This window comes from Adiantum capillus-veneris, chromosome 15 (assembly GCF_014529385.1).
Source record: "Adiantum capillus-veneris isolate H3 chromosome 15, ASM1452938v2, whole genome shotgun sequence".
In the NCBI taxonomy this organism is placed as follows: Eukaryota; Viridiplantae; Streptophyta; class Polypodiopsida; order Polypodiales; family Pteridaceae; genus Adiantum; species Adiantum capillus-veneris.
The window spans coordinates 58,543,397-58,558,695 of record NC_140945.1 but is presented as its reverse complement, the minus strand read 5'-3'; the positions used below and the strand labels follow the sequence as shown (position 1 = coordinate 58,558,695).

Here is a 15,299-nt window from a genome sequence, read left to right as displayed (position 1 = left end):
CACCTTCGAAGGTGTTTGAGGTCTCGGGACTGAGGGCTTGGGATAGTTAATGCTTTCCTCAAAGTTTATGGTATGCTTGTGATGCATGAAGCTTTCCATCTTCATTGCATCACCTAGGTCACAAGGAACACAAAGATGTATTGTAACAAGTCTCTCTTGATGGGAGAAATCATAATTCAAATGCCTATTGGAGGGGGGACGGGCTCCACATAAATCCGGTCCTCAACTGTTGTCATGTTCTCTAAAGTCTCTCCTTGCAAAAGTATTGTTCATGCCAAGTTAACTAAATGTTACGTTTATGTTGCTACCATCTATTATGTTCACCCGCTATGTTTACAAAGTGATTTCACAAAAGTACTCTCTATAATTTTCGCTATTCTCAAGTTAATAGGCCAATTCCATTACAACCACTATGTTGGATCTGTGAAGAGGGCTTCCAATGCAATGAAAATGACATTTTTTAATAAACAAATTTTGTATCAAAATGAAGTTTTATTTAAACGAGTATTGTAATCCATTCTATTTTGTTTAGTTCTATGTCATATAATGTGCGGGCCAATCTTCTTCATTGTTCAATACTTTCTCGTGTATTGATATTTGTGTGTGTGTGTGTGTGTGTGTGTGTGTGTGTGTGTGTGTGTACGTGCTTACGCTAGAGCATCAAATGAGATTGCAAGCAGGTTGGAATACTAATGTAATGGAAGTGACGGTTGATAGCACCTTTGGGTCCCATTGTCTTTTGTGGTGTCGTGGGTGGCTACACAAATGATTTTGCGTATGGGACCTGTATTGTATCCAAATGGTCACGTCAAGGTGTTGAATTTAGTCTGTTTTTTAACTAAAAAAGAACATTGTCTAGCATGTCAGCTTCTTTATTTCATGAAAGCGAAGTTCTTGAACAGTAGGACATGCCACATACCCTGAAATCCACAACCTGCTAGGGAGGAGTAATGTGATTGAAAGCTCTTCCAAAATGTTTTTTGCTTATGTCTGTAGGTGTTGTGTGAATGGGTGTCTATCTGTCTTGAAGGTGGGGTGAGCATTCCCTTTGATGCTACTAGCTGTGAAACAGATACATCAATGTTGCATGTAGGCGAGGACGAATGCCTGTGATAGAAGTGGTGAAGCTACAGAAGGTGATGGAAGCCTTTGTTGGGAGCGGCTTCAGGTGAAGTTGGATGTAGGTGATGGAAGCTTGTGTTGGGAGCGCTACAGGTGGAGTTGGTTGTAGGTGATGGAAGCTTGTGTTGGGAGCGCTATAGGTGGAGTTGGTTATAGCTGATGGAAGCTTGTGTTGGGAGTGCTACTAGTGGATTTCGTTGTAGGTGACAGTCATTATGTTTTTCCTTTTTTTAATTCTGTGGGGGTCAATGCAGCCAACCGATGGACTGCAAAGGTTGATTTTCTATCATTAGGCCTAGGCGCCGACTGCGACCAAGGGTTAGTGGGGTGGGTTCCCTATTTCTTTGGGAGCCCCACTAGCCCGTCCTCAGCACTAAGGGGCACGGGAGCTTTAAGGAAGCTCAGGCGGTGGGATCAAAGGCACGAAAGTGGGGCGCGGTGATTGATGGCATCGGGGCGCTACACGTGGCAAAAAAAAAAGTAAACTTGGATGGGTTTTGGTAAACGGGGGCGCCGGGAGGTAAACTTGGACGGGAGGGTGGCGTGGACAGGAAACGTGGCGCGAATGGGCTGAGGTGGAGTCCCAGGTGGCAAATGGTGGGCCAACATGGCATTACTTTCACGCGGGCATCCTGTTTTCAAATTTGCCCTCGCGGGAATGCAGGGTAATCAGAGATAATCGGAGGTGAGATGAGAGCAGGAGAAGGGGAGGCTGGTATCTGAGACAGTAATCAGATGAAGACTCTGTAGGAGATTGGAAGCTCAAAGGCATCATGGATTTGAACCAGGTAGTGTGTGTGAGTGTGTGTGTGTGTGTGTGTGTGTGTGTGTGTGTGTGTGTGTGTGTGTGTGTGTGTGTGTGTGTGTGTGTGTGTGTGTGTGTGTGTGTGTGTGTGTGTGTGTGTGTGTGAGTGAGAGAGAGAGAGAGAGAGAGAGAGAGAGACAGAGAGACAGAGATGTTGTGTATTAGATGCCTCCCATCGATGTAATCAAAGACCGGCCATTGAGTGGATATTTCAATGGTGAAACAACGACTAAAGGAGAATCGTCAGATGACTGGCCAATCAACCAGGATAATGGCATGGATTACTGGCCACAGAACAATGGAGCTAGTCCCAGCTCAGTCGCATGTTGGCATTCGCAATGCTCTTGGGTTGCCTTAGATCCGTCTTCATACACATCAAAAACATTTTTCTCCTTCGACGAGATGACATACTCCTTAATGGCCAAAGATTTGGGAGGGACAGAGACCATGTCACTAGCAATGCTTCAAGCGATCGATGTTCGGGGATTGTTTGATTTAAAGAAGTGGAATAGGATGAAAGACTCCTTGATGCTTTGTCCAAGTATAGGGCTGGAAATAGGCTGCCTACACTTGAAATCTATTGGCCTAAAGGTTGCCTTTATGGAAGATTGGGCACATATTGTTCATGCAGCCCATTGCCCTTTGACACATGACAATCATCTTGGAGTGGCTGCCACTCTCAAGGCCATCCAGAAGGAATGGTGTACAGACAAGAGACAACATGGTTTGCCTCTTGATTACATAAAAGACTCAATCGTTGCATGTGGATGCTTACTAAAAGAGAAGATTATTGATTGTGATGTAGCTACGATGCCTATTAGTAGCAGAACCTCAAATTGCCCAACCTCTTCAATCGAGACAACAACCTCTCAAGTCGAGCAACAGATGACAAGAATCATGATAAAGCATCACACACGGCTGGTCCTAGTTAGATCTTCAAAGAGGCATAGAGCATATAAGTGGCTACAAGAATACATTTGCCATCGAGGTGGAAGCATAGATCGGAGAGGTGCGGATAAGCGGCGACAACGAAAGTCAAAGAGGTGTGGGTGCCTATTTAGGCTGGTGGTTCAACACTGTCATGATGGTGATAGGGTGACTATCACATCCATGGCGATCACACCGGGCACATACCTGGCTCACATGCTGACCTTTACCACTTGCCGGTGCATTCAACTGTAGTTGCATGCTGTATGGATGATTTGTTTGATGCCGGTGCATTCAAATGTCGATCTCCAAGGAAAGGTTTCACATGGCAAATGCATCTGAGCTGGATTGTGTAATCTACAGATTTTTTATGATACCAAAAGAGGTGCAAATGCTATTTCATCAAATGCACACTCGTGGTACTTAGCTTGCCATTGGAATTTCTAAGAAGCCTTTTCTCTGCTGAGTTTTGATAGCATTTGATCCAACATTTTTTTTTACTGTAGGTAACTCTGTAGGTACTGAATGGGGTGCGATGCTTGCCGAGGCTCTACGTTTGCAAGAATTGAAGAAGGTAATACTACATTCTCAACTTCTTAAGCTGGATGGGTGAGCATGCATCCTCAAGTATACTTCTCGTATGGACAGGTAATCTTTGTGCAGCCTTACAGTCCCCAAAACCCTGATGAGAACAAGCGGCCATTCATCCTCCTCATTCAAGACGAGTGGATGCTACAAGTCGCTCTTCGTTTCTCTCGTCGGAACTCATGGGCCGTGGATAGCACTTTCAAGACAAACATTTATGGTTTACCGCTCTATGGTGTAGTCTTGCCAAACCAAACCGGCATAGGGATTCCGATATGGCTGATGTTATGCAGCAATGATGTGGGTACCAGCCAGGAAAAGGTGTCCCTAGAGCTCACGTTCAAGATGATCTTTGCAAGGTTAGGTGACGTTCGGCCCGCAGCCATTGTCATTGATAAGAGCCAGCAAGAGCTCGAAGCCATCCTCAAGGTTGTGGATCAAGATTGTTTTTGTTGGAGAGAAGACGAGGATGGAAGGCGGCATCAAGTCGCATGCAAAGTTTTGCTATGCTGGTTTCATGTCAAGAAGGCATGGGTTGAGAACCTATTGCCCCAGGTAGCTGGTCATTTCTTTGATGTGTTCTTTGTGTCAGCTCGTGTCTACAAATTGACTGTCGTACTCACATGGCGTTGTTGTGCATAGGTCCCTAAGGACAATCGCATGTCGAATTTGATGCATGCAACAAGTGAGGATATATTTGATGCAAGGTGCGATGAGCTATTGCAGGTGTATCAGGCACATAAAAATATTTGACGGTATGTATCCACTGGCTGGTGTGGAAGCACATGCATGTGGCGAAGCCGTTGGCCAAGATTCGGTCGTCTATTTCAGCATGGGAATGTGGATACTACAAACTTGGTTGAGCGATTATGGAAATATGTCAAGTATACCTTGCTAAATGCACAGATAAACAGGTCTCTGTTGGTCTTGTTGAATGCATTGGTGGGCAATTCAGTGCATGGGACATATATTGGGGGAACACTTCTCGAATTCTTCAAGCAAAAGCAGGAGATTGGTAAGAGCGGTTCTCTTTTGCTTGAGAGGATGCCTTTGCTATTGCCAAATGTTGAGCTCATGTTGTTTCAATTTGACAACCGTTCAGCTGATTCCGGGCATTTTAGTCGTTTTTGATCAAGCAAGCAACATACAGCCAAGCTAGCAGCAGGCGAATCGATTCTTAAACGATTTGAAGCAGATCCAAGCACCCTCGAAGTGATAGAGGAAGGACACATGCGATTCAAAGTCCTTAGCACTACTTCGGCCTCAAACTGGTATCATGTGAGCATGCAATCCAACTACTGCAATTGTGCGGATTGGGGATCAGAATGTAAGCATCTATATGGCCTTCGACTGATAATTGAGAGGCACTTTCCTCATCTTCACGAAGTTCTCCCCATCGTAGATAGCGTTCAAGCTTTGAGCCATGTGGACCTACAACCCATAGTTGGAGCAGGGGAAGATAATATAGCACTAGAGCATGACAATTTCGATATAGCTGAGACAGTTGTCAACAACATAGACAATGAGATTGGTAGCTGCATCTATGACATGAGAAGCATGTTGCAGAGTCTAGAAGAGCAGTTGGTGCAATGTGATAGCTCTTTGAAGCCAGCCATACTAATGCAACTAAATCTTTCACGAAATAGTCTCGCCGCCTTGATCATCCCAAAGAAGATTGAGCTACCAACAAAGGGCTCGATCAAGCAAGTCCAAGCTCACGTTACTCTAACTCGACTCGGGCATGGGATGCCCATAGAAGCAAGTGGATCCAGCAAGGAACAGGTTCTCGAGGCCGACCTGCCACCATCTAAAGGTCCAACTACTAGTGTTTTGCGACGCAAGCATCAGCGTGGACGGAGTCGAGTCCACTTTCAAAGAAAGCCTCGAATACATTGTCCTCATTGTTGCAGCAAAACTCTCATGCTCGATCCATTGGAGAGCATTTCATGCCATACATGCCATGCCCTCCTTCCGTTATTGCTCAAACATGCCCCAGGTGGAGCAGAGTCGAGCTTGCTTAATCGTCATGTCACCCTCTTTGGTGAGAGCATCCAAAAAGGGATGATTGTCTGTTGCAAAGCTGGCGAAGTTCCCACAGAAGAGAGAAGCTTCACAATCTGCTTGCTTGATGGGTCAGTACTCGAGGCAGTCCTTGCGTCCCAGCAACGAATGGTTCTCTCTACATGAGAGACATGTAGCTTTTTTCTCCCTTATGCAATCTGCTGGGCTGATTTGATGACCAGTTTGTGAGCGTTCGGCAGGCACTTGTGAGCCCATTTGCAACTATCTTTGGACTGATTGGGTGGGTTGTTTTGGGAGCAAGCTGTGAGCTAATTCCATCTGCAAACTTCCAATATGTTTGGTTGATGACTATTTACCTTGTTTAGGCTATTAGGCCGATCTTTTTGGATGGCATCTTGCTTGATCGTGCGGGAGCATTACAGCTGGGTTTCGAAAAGTTATTCTGCCAATGTGTCATGAGCTCATTTCAGCTACCAACTTGATGCATTTCTCCTGTAAATTGTGTACGATCTCTATGGACTACGACTGCTCTAAGTGGATGGCATTGAAACTGACCTTTTGTGAGAGTCATGGATGGGTTGTTGCTAAATGTATGTCTTGTTTTGCCGGCCAATTTTTCTTATCCGATTGTGTACGATCTCTGAGCACTAGGGCTGCCCTAATTGGATGGCATTGAGGCTGATCTCATTTCTCAGCTGATTTCACTTGCAAACATTTAGCGTTTTTGGTATCTGAGTATTTACAGTTTTTGGTATCCGAAGCATCAATGGCATTTATGGCATCCAACAATTTACAGTTTCTGGGTTAGAGGGTTGATTTCCTTTTTGATTTTTTGATGTTTTTTGGATTCTTGCCATACATGCGAGTGAGTTGTTTTGCCGCCCATATATGAGGTGTGTGCCGCACCGGAGATCAAGACATTTACGGTTACCGACTATTTACGTTATTGGGGATGGAAGGCTGATGTTTTGTTTGACCATTCTTGGGCACTGCGGCTGGTTTCCCACTAGATTTGGTGAGCATTATGGCATGTTTGAAGCCGGTTCATGCTTAAGAGGCTGGAGAAAGTGAATGCTTACTGCAGTGACTTATGTTGGGCAGCATAGACCCTTGCAAAGAGTGGCTCCTTCGTATACTTTCACCGTATTTTGACCATTCAAGGTGCAAGGTTTGAGATGTTTTTCTGTTAGGCTTTGTGTCATAGCCATGTAGTGAATAATGCCTTTGCATTTATATGATGTATTTTTCACTCACCAATGCCGAGATGAACTTTGTGCTGCATCATGGGCTTGTAGCACTAACATCTTGGCGACGAACTTCACTCCTTGGTTGCACTATTCGTATGTATAATCAATATTCGTATGTATAATCTGGCCATGCATTTGTTTGATTGTTCAGGTGACAATTTAATCCATTGAACAAAATAAATACTCTGCCAATGCACACAAATACTATGTATCATCCTTTAAGTTTGCAACCACAAAGGGTTGTCAGTTTGTCATTTTTAATACAAGCACCTTTGCTTTTCCGAGGATACATAAATCTACCAAAGATAAAATTTGGAAGTTAAGAGTTGCTATTCTCTATGAGCAATCAGATTATCAAAACATTACAAAGAGAGAGGGAGAGTTTCAATCGCTGACATTCTGACAAGAAAGAGATTCCAACAAATGTACACAAAACTTAGCTACGACGAGCTTAAAATGTGTTCAACCTGCTTGCTAAATCTGAAGCAAACGAAATCCATATGTGTAAACTCAACAAACACCCCACTTGGACTACAATAAAGGCTATGACAATGTCACGCTCTCACCACTCATGGAGCTTCTCAACACCCACAACGCAATCTGAGCCAACAACAACCCTTAAAGAGATATAAAAATAGAATATATGCATGCTCCAAACACCTTAGCAATACTAACAGCCACCAATAACATCTCACCACAACACCTAAGCTGGGTCATTTCAGTTGATTCAACTTAACCACATTCATGAATGGTACCAACACATACCACAACCCATAATGAGCAATTGTAAATTGACAAAATAATAGCACTACGACCGATCAATTGACAATGAGATTGAAACGTAAGGCTGATCATTACGTAGACTTAATTAAAACATCCAAAGGGTGTGCTACATTGCGCATAAACACGTAGCTAGGTAAGCCATCCACACAAAAAAACATTCACTTAGATCCGCTCAAAACGGAGGGTTCAAAATCCATAAAGTACACCGTTGTATAAGTATAGTGTCAATTGAGTTCATATGCTGGATATGCTCCCAAAACACCAGCCCCCGAGCGTGCTATTGCTCATGCGTCTCTAGACCTCCGCCAAACAACGTAAGCACCAATCATGCAGCTGCACCCTCAGAGTGCATACATCCACGTCCTCGAACCAATCCTTTGTAAGCCAATGTCGCCCAGGCCTGTCTTCCAATCCACCTGCAATCAATTCCCTGCTGAACAGTGCCGTATGTTAGTCCATGCAATGACCCTCCTTAACAACCTGTCGACACTATTTCACAATGTAGCATGATCTCACCTCATGATCCTCATGACATAAAATCCTCAATCAATCGCATTTGTCTGTTGATGCACATCCACAACTTTGAGCTCAATCTCTTCCTTGGAATCAGCCAAAGCACGTCGAATATCGTTGTCATGTACAAATTCTGCCAGGCTTCGAAGGCCACTAAGGCACAGCCATACAAAAAACCAGGTTAGCTGAATTTAATCACATCTGTTGGGCACAACAATCACATGATGAAAACCAACCTTTGCACTTGCTCTAGGCACTCGAAAGGGTTTGTCAAACCCTTGAGGGAATCAAAATGAATCAGATAGTGCTTCTTGCCAGGCAATCGGAGGAGCCTTGCTCCCCTATTCAGGTAGAGAGCAAAAAGAGTCCAGTGATGCCTTCAAGCACACATTGTTAGTGTTACGAATGAGAAGTAGTTCAGAATTCACCATACAAAGCATTATGTCACCCTGAAATACCTGCAAATGACTGGCCAAAAGCAAAAGACCAGCTTTGACATGTCAACACCGCTAAATTGCCGCTGAAGAAAATTGGACAAAATACGTCCCTCCATCATAAACCAAAGCGAATCGACAAAGTGTACTTTCCTTAGGATGGTCGGAGGCAAGGTGTGCTCCATCCACCTGTGCAAATATTTCAGTTTCCAAATTAAAACACATGCAATCCTATATGTGCGTATAGCCATTTACAATGATCAGGGCAAGAGAGAACTTACTGGACAAACAAGTCAATAGTCCTACTACTGGCCTCGCCACGCAATATGTCAGTTACTAATCGTTGATCTACATTAACTGATAACTTGAACCGGTCGGAGGTGAAAGTAATGCATGCAATAGAGCCAAGCCTAACATGCAATAACAATCAAGGCTTAGCGTGCAAGTTTTATAGAAGAAGAAGAGGCCCAAAAAACCAGCAAGCAAACAAACAATAAGAACTGTCTCATGACTTGTACCCACCTGGCAGCTACGATGTTTCCCCGTGTCGTGACAACCCTACCTCCCCCTTCTTCTATAACTCTTAACTGGCCATTTTGTATGGCAAAATTCAGAGACACATGTGTGGTTGCCGCTGCACCGGGTGGGGATGAGACATCAACAACAACCCAGGTCTTCATTGACGAACAAATTTGCAGCTTTGGTCTATGTTGTTTCACAATTCCCTGCATGGTTAAAAGAAGATTTTATGCCAAATCATTCGAACAAATTTGACACCCTAAACTGCCAAGAATAACAACCAAATAATGCATGCCACTTCTGCAATTAGGAAGATGTCCCACTACCTCCTCGTGCACAAGATCAAAGTTGAGCGTCATGGATGCAAACCGGCTAAATGTATCTGTATTTGCAGCAGGCACCTCCTTTGTGTCCACAATCTCAAGAGGCAGTGAGGGCGGTGTATCTCCAAGCCCAAGGGAAGTCGAGTCAACGGAGTCCTCTTTCGCGTTGCTTGCTCCCCCCTCCTCCTCCCTGCATTCCTCTTTGTCTTCTTGGACATCTTTATCCTCCTTGATGTCTTCATCCTCCATCCACTCATAATGTCCAGCCTCTTCATCTTCTCGGTCCGACTGAAAATCATCCGCATCCTCCTCTTCTTCCTCTAGCTCCTTGCCCTTGAAGTTGTCCATGGGCTGGTTGTCCTCAATGTCATCCATCATGACATTTAACCAAGGAGGTAAAACCTTGAGCCGCCTCTGCATTCAATCACGAAATAAAACCACAAGTTAGTCCCCCATTGAACCCAGCATGTTCAAATGAATGTAGCCAAAAAACCAGCACCAAATAAAACCACAAGAAGCCTGTAAGAAACAAGCAATTTTACATAAAATGATTTCAATCAAGACGTTGAGAATTAGCTTAAAATCCCTCTGAAAGCCACCGGTAAACTAGGACAACTACCAGCAAACAATGCACTGCCTTGTAAACTAGGACGAAGAAAGCAAACATGCCTCAACCACAAGTAATTAATGCATTGCCTTGTAAACTCGGACCAAGAAAGCAAACATGCCTTAACACAAGTAGTCATAGACTTCATCGGGCCTAAATTAGCCATTCAAACGGGATCTAGTACAATGTGAATCTAAACTGCTCTCAGTAAACTAGGCCTCTTTTGGGCAAAAAATCCACCTTGAACTAGGATGCCACAACAAAGTGGACCATGCAAGCAAACATGCCACAACAAATGTAGTAATAAGCCATGCTGCAATAATATGTAAACTTGGTAGAGTCGCCATGAGTTTTTCAATAAACTAGGACAACTTCTAGCAAACAATGCACCTTAAGATAAGCTAGGACTAGGCAAGAAAACATGACATATGCCTCAACTCATTTATGGTAAATGGTTTGCAAGGATAATATCCAAGGTCATTATGCCTAAATCATCCATTTAACGGGAGAAATCTCAATGTGGACCTAAACCCGTCTCAATAAACTAGGACCGCATTTGGGCAAACAATCCACCTTCAAGTGAACTATGACTAACAAAGCAAACATGCAACACCAAATGTAATAATAAAGCATGATGCAATAATATGTAAACTCGAAGGAGTGGCCATGGTACTCACATTCTTTTCATAGCCTTCGTCGATTCGCTGCTGGATGCGATCCATGCGCTCTTTTGAGGACGCGAGGTAGGCTGCCATGCGCTCTTTGACAATCTTCTCAACAAACTCTACCTTTGAGACTCTTCTAAACTCAGGCCTAAGCTTATCCCACTTCTCAGTTGCTCGAAGACGATGAAGGCGCTCTGTTTTTTTCAGATTTAATGCAAACTTCCTATCTCTATCCGCGAAGCGCATCTTCGCTTGCTTGTGCCATTGTGCACTGTCTCTTGCATTTAGCGGTTTTGCTCTTGATCCCAATTTAGCATTGGAACGCCTACCTCCCTTGCGAAGGGGAATGACCACATCAAGCCCATGCTCTGTCTTTAGATGCCTCTCCATCCGCAATCGAACCAACTCAAAGTGGAACTGCTGAGGGCAATGATCGCTCGCCCGACATTGCCGTGCAAGCCTTCCATCAGGCAAGAAGACCTCAACATATGGCAAGGGTTCAACCATGGTTGAGGATACACCAATGCCTCTATCTCCTTCTCCCTTCAAAGAATCCATATTGTTTTGCGCTCCGTCGCCCACCGTCTCGACACACGGCTGATCCCTCTTGCCTTCACCAACTTTTTCTTTATCAAGGTTCTTTTTGTTTGCCTTAGCTCTTCCAGCCTTCTTCTCATCCACTTCGTTTTCATTCTGATCAGGCTCTTCAAACATGCCTTCCAACTTCTTTCTTAGGTGCGGATTCGCTGATTTTGGTGTCTCCACTTGGGCCATATTGCCTGAGCATGGAGAAGGCTGATTCTCCGTTTGCTTTAACTCCTTCTCCCTTAGCCGAGGGCTACAACGAGGAACTTTTACAAGCGAAGCCTCCCCCGTGCCCCTCGCGAGATCTGACCCATGCTTCTTTCCAACTAGCTTCTTTGCCTGCACCTCTTGATGTGGCCTTCTTGGAGCCATAGTTTTTCCTGTGGTGATCACCATACAATGAACGTTTTATTGTAAGAAACACCAGCAGCCATTCATCATAGCATGGCAACATGCTTGCAAGCACCATAACGGACAAGCAGGACTACTCATGTTGGCAAAAATATGCATGAAGCAGAAGGCATCGAGACACAGCTCTCTCTCTCTCTCTCTTCCACACACACACACAAACCTACTGCCCGGTTCTCTACAAAATTGTTGTTGTCCGTGGGCTCATAGAGTGTGTGTGTGTGTGTGTGTGTGTGTGTGTGTGTGTGTGTGTGATGCAACATGACAAGCAACAGACGATAAAAACATATTTTCTTGGAGGTGGTTTTGGGGCGGTGTCACACACACACACATACACACACACAACACACACACACATACCTGGTGATCCCACCTACCGTCCCAATCTGTACCTGCGCCACAATCTCCACCTGGCTCCAATCTTCGTCTGTGTAGATTGGTCTAGAGGCCCCAGATGGCTCGTCTAACGCAATGCAGACCCTCCCCCATGCCCTCTTGCATCAGCTAGCAGCAAAACTCCCTCTGCTTGAATGCCCTAAACGCAGTCACTCACCCCCCATCCTCGGGCTTCCATCCGCATGCATGCGACGTACGAGGTATCATGAAGTGCAGGCCGCCCACCCCCACCACCATTTGCCACCTGGAACTCCACCTCAGCCCATTCGCGCCACGTTTCCTGTCCACGTCACCCTCCCGTCCGACTTTACCTCCCGGCGCCCCCGTTTACCAAAACCCGTCCAAGTTTACTTTTTTTTACCACGTGTAGCGCCCCGATGCCATCAATCACCGCGCCCCACTTCCGCGCCCTTGATCCCAACGCCTGAGCTTCCTTAAAGCTCCCGTGCCCCTTAGTGTTGAGGCTAGCCCGTGGTGCAACCCGAATCTTAGGATTTAATATAAACAGAGGTCTTGGGCTACAAAGCCCTCAATCTTGCCATGATCATCAATCCATTGGTGGAACCACTTTGTGTTTTGCACTCGTGTAGATGAAGAGCGGTGGAGAGAGACTTTTAAGCTTCCCGTCGACCTTTTCACAAGCTTGACTAAGCTTATTCACAAAGATGTGCAACAAGGCAACATACCCACCAGATTTTGTAATTTGCCTGGCAGGATATCCACTGTAAAGAAGAAGGTGGCAATTTTAGTGATGGTGCTTGTCTCTGGGAACACACATTACCATGTGGCTAATGCTTTTGGTTGTGGAAGGTCTACAGTAACCACATTCATCCATGAGTTTGTGTGTTCCCTACACTCCATCGAGGTGGACATCTTATCAAGTGGCCAACTACAGAGCCAAAAATGCAAAATGTGAAGAACGGCTTTAGAGCTTTGAGGGGAATGCCTAATTTTTGTGGAGCCATAGATTGCACCCACATCAATATGGATTTGCCTAGGAACGAGCAAAGTGAACCTTGGCGCAATCTCTACGGGAACTACAACATGATTATGCAGGTAGTTGTGGATTCAAACATGCACTTCCTAGATGTGAATGTAGGATGGCCAGGGTCGTGTAATGACCATAGGGTTTTGCATAATTCAGGGATGTATCAGCTTTGCCAATGAGGAGACCGTTTGAGGGGTGCATCATTCAACTTCCAAGACTTGTCCTTCCGATAATATATTGTTGGTAATGGTGGATATGTGTTGTTTCCATGGCTCATGATACCGTTTCAGCGCCCAGAGCTGGTCAGCCAACGTCATCGAAACTACAATTTCATGAAATATTCCACACGAATAGTAGTTGAGCGTGCCTTCTCATGCCTGAAGTGTACATGGCACAGAGTAGGCTGATTTTCATCTTTTGTAAAGAGCAGACTGATTTCCACCTTTGCAAAGCTGATTTCCACCTTTTGTGCTCAACACCTATGAGCTCCTCATGTTGTGTATGTTGTGCGTCAACATACCTCTGTTTCTTCCCTTCTTCCGCAATCTCCCATCCCCGCATGAGGTCCTTAGTTGCCTCTACAAGTCTGACGTCGAAGGTATGCGTCCTGTTTTTGGTCTTCTTTTCCACTCCACCATTTGTCGGGGTCTTGTCAAATGATGTATTGTCCGTTGTTGGATCCACCACATGAGGGCTACTAGTGGAGCTACAACATGGAATTCTTGTAACCATATGATAGCACTGCATCAGTAGGAGGGGTTGGAGCATATGTCCCAAGAATAAGAATGGTGTAACATAGGATACATACCGTTGCTAGTGTCCACAACAGTCGTGGAAGGATTGACTGCTTTGTCCGTCCCAGAAAATCGATCCATGAGCTCAAAAAGCTCTATAGGGAAATTGCAATGCAAAAATTTCCCTTCAACAACTCGCTCCGGCAGGTGTCATGGTCTAGTAGGAGTCTTTTCCAAAAGGCGTGTTTCTCTCCCAATTGCTAATTTCCCGATATGTAGCATTAAGAGGCTTGTACTTTTTGTAGGCTTGTTGCCAATCGACCATTAAACCTCACGATGAGCCCAATGCTACAATATCAATCCATTGCTCCTCATTTGTTTTAATCTTCTGATACAAGTCAGTTAGGCAGCGTTTGTCATCATAATTCTTCTTACAGTCCAAGAGAGTTACCTATACATGTACATCCCAATGGAATCACCACTAGGAGTTTTTATGGACTTTGAGGTTGCTTTGTCTTGGGCCTTTCATCCACTCTTGCAACCTTTTTGGGATTGTGCATTTGATGTGGGCTCCACAGAAACAATAGGTATGGACGCTTCAGTAGGAACACAAGAGTCAATGGGCAACTACGTGGAGGGCACAACATCATCGGCCAAAGAATCCTCTATCCTCTGGGACTCATTTGTTGTGGTTTGCATGTGATGAACATCGACGATAGCATGTGATAGAGCTAGTGGGTTGTCGTGTGAAATATTCCCCCTGAAATGGGTGGGCAGTAATGTGTTGTGGGGTTGCACTGCTTGCCTTGCAGAAGTTGTCGTAGCCGCTCGTCCCTTGTGAATGTGAACATGTGTCATAATAACTAATATCTAAGTCTACTAAATGATTTTCTCATGTTAAACTGATCATTTAATATGGGGAAGTGCCAGTGGAGAAAAAGCTAGAATGTTGGTTAAGCTAGCAGACCGGCCACAGTAGGGATCCAAAGGAGGGAAAATAGGGATCCAAAGGGGGGGGGCATCTGCAAAAGAGCAATGTGCAACAATGGGCTTAAAAGACCCTAAGGTTCAACCCATTAAGACTTCCAAAATGCTAATGTTCCAAAATTCAAAGGTTGTGTCCAAAGGTCAAAAGCCTACGAAAATTGGATGCTTTGTGTGTGCTCAAAAAGTCTTCATGCATCCCTACATGGGAGGGGGAGATCCCTAGAAGTAGTAGATGAGAGAGAAACACACACACACTCACACAAGCTCCCTTTACACAAAGGGAATGAGGGACAGATGTCAGCTCCCTAGGCCAGATGCGCACAAGGTGTACTCAAATCCTATTGGATGGCCTTGGGAGGTGGACCAATGAGAATTAGGCTAGAGTAAATCTAGTTTAATTAATTTAAAAACACTTAATAAAAGAACCAATAAGAATTAAGCTCTCTATAAGACTATTGGATAGTCTCCCAAGGGGTCCAATGAGCATTCAGCATCCCAATGGCTTGCCTGATTCCTGTTGGCCAAGAGACAAAGGGGTCCAATGAGAGTTTAGTTGCATTAAATAATTACCTAAAGCTCTCACAAAGGGGGAAAGGGGGTCATGTCAGAAGGCTATCACTTATGCTGCTTAAATTTCATTTGCTAAGCC

At 44.7% G+C, this 15,299-nt stretch overlaps 2 pseudogenes; one reads left to right on the top strand and one right to left on the bottom strand.

The window, feature by feature from the left end:
* Nucleotides 1-2,329: 2,329 nt before the first annotated feature.
* On the top strand, nt 2,330-5,920 carry LOC147440738 (uncharacterized; annotated as a pseudogene).
* Nucleotides 5,921-7,722: 1,802 nt separating this feature from the next.
* LOC147440737 (uncharacterized) lies at nt 7,723-11,509 on the bottom strand (annotated as a pseudogene).
* Between the last annotated feature and the right edge of the window lie 3,790 nt (nt 11,510-15,299).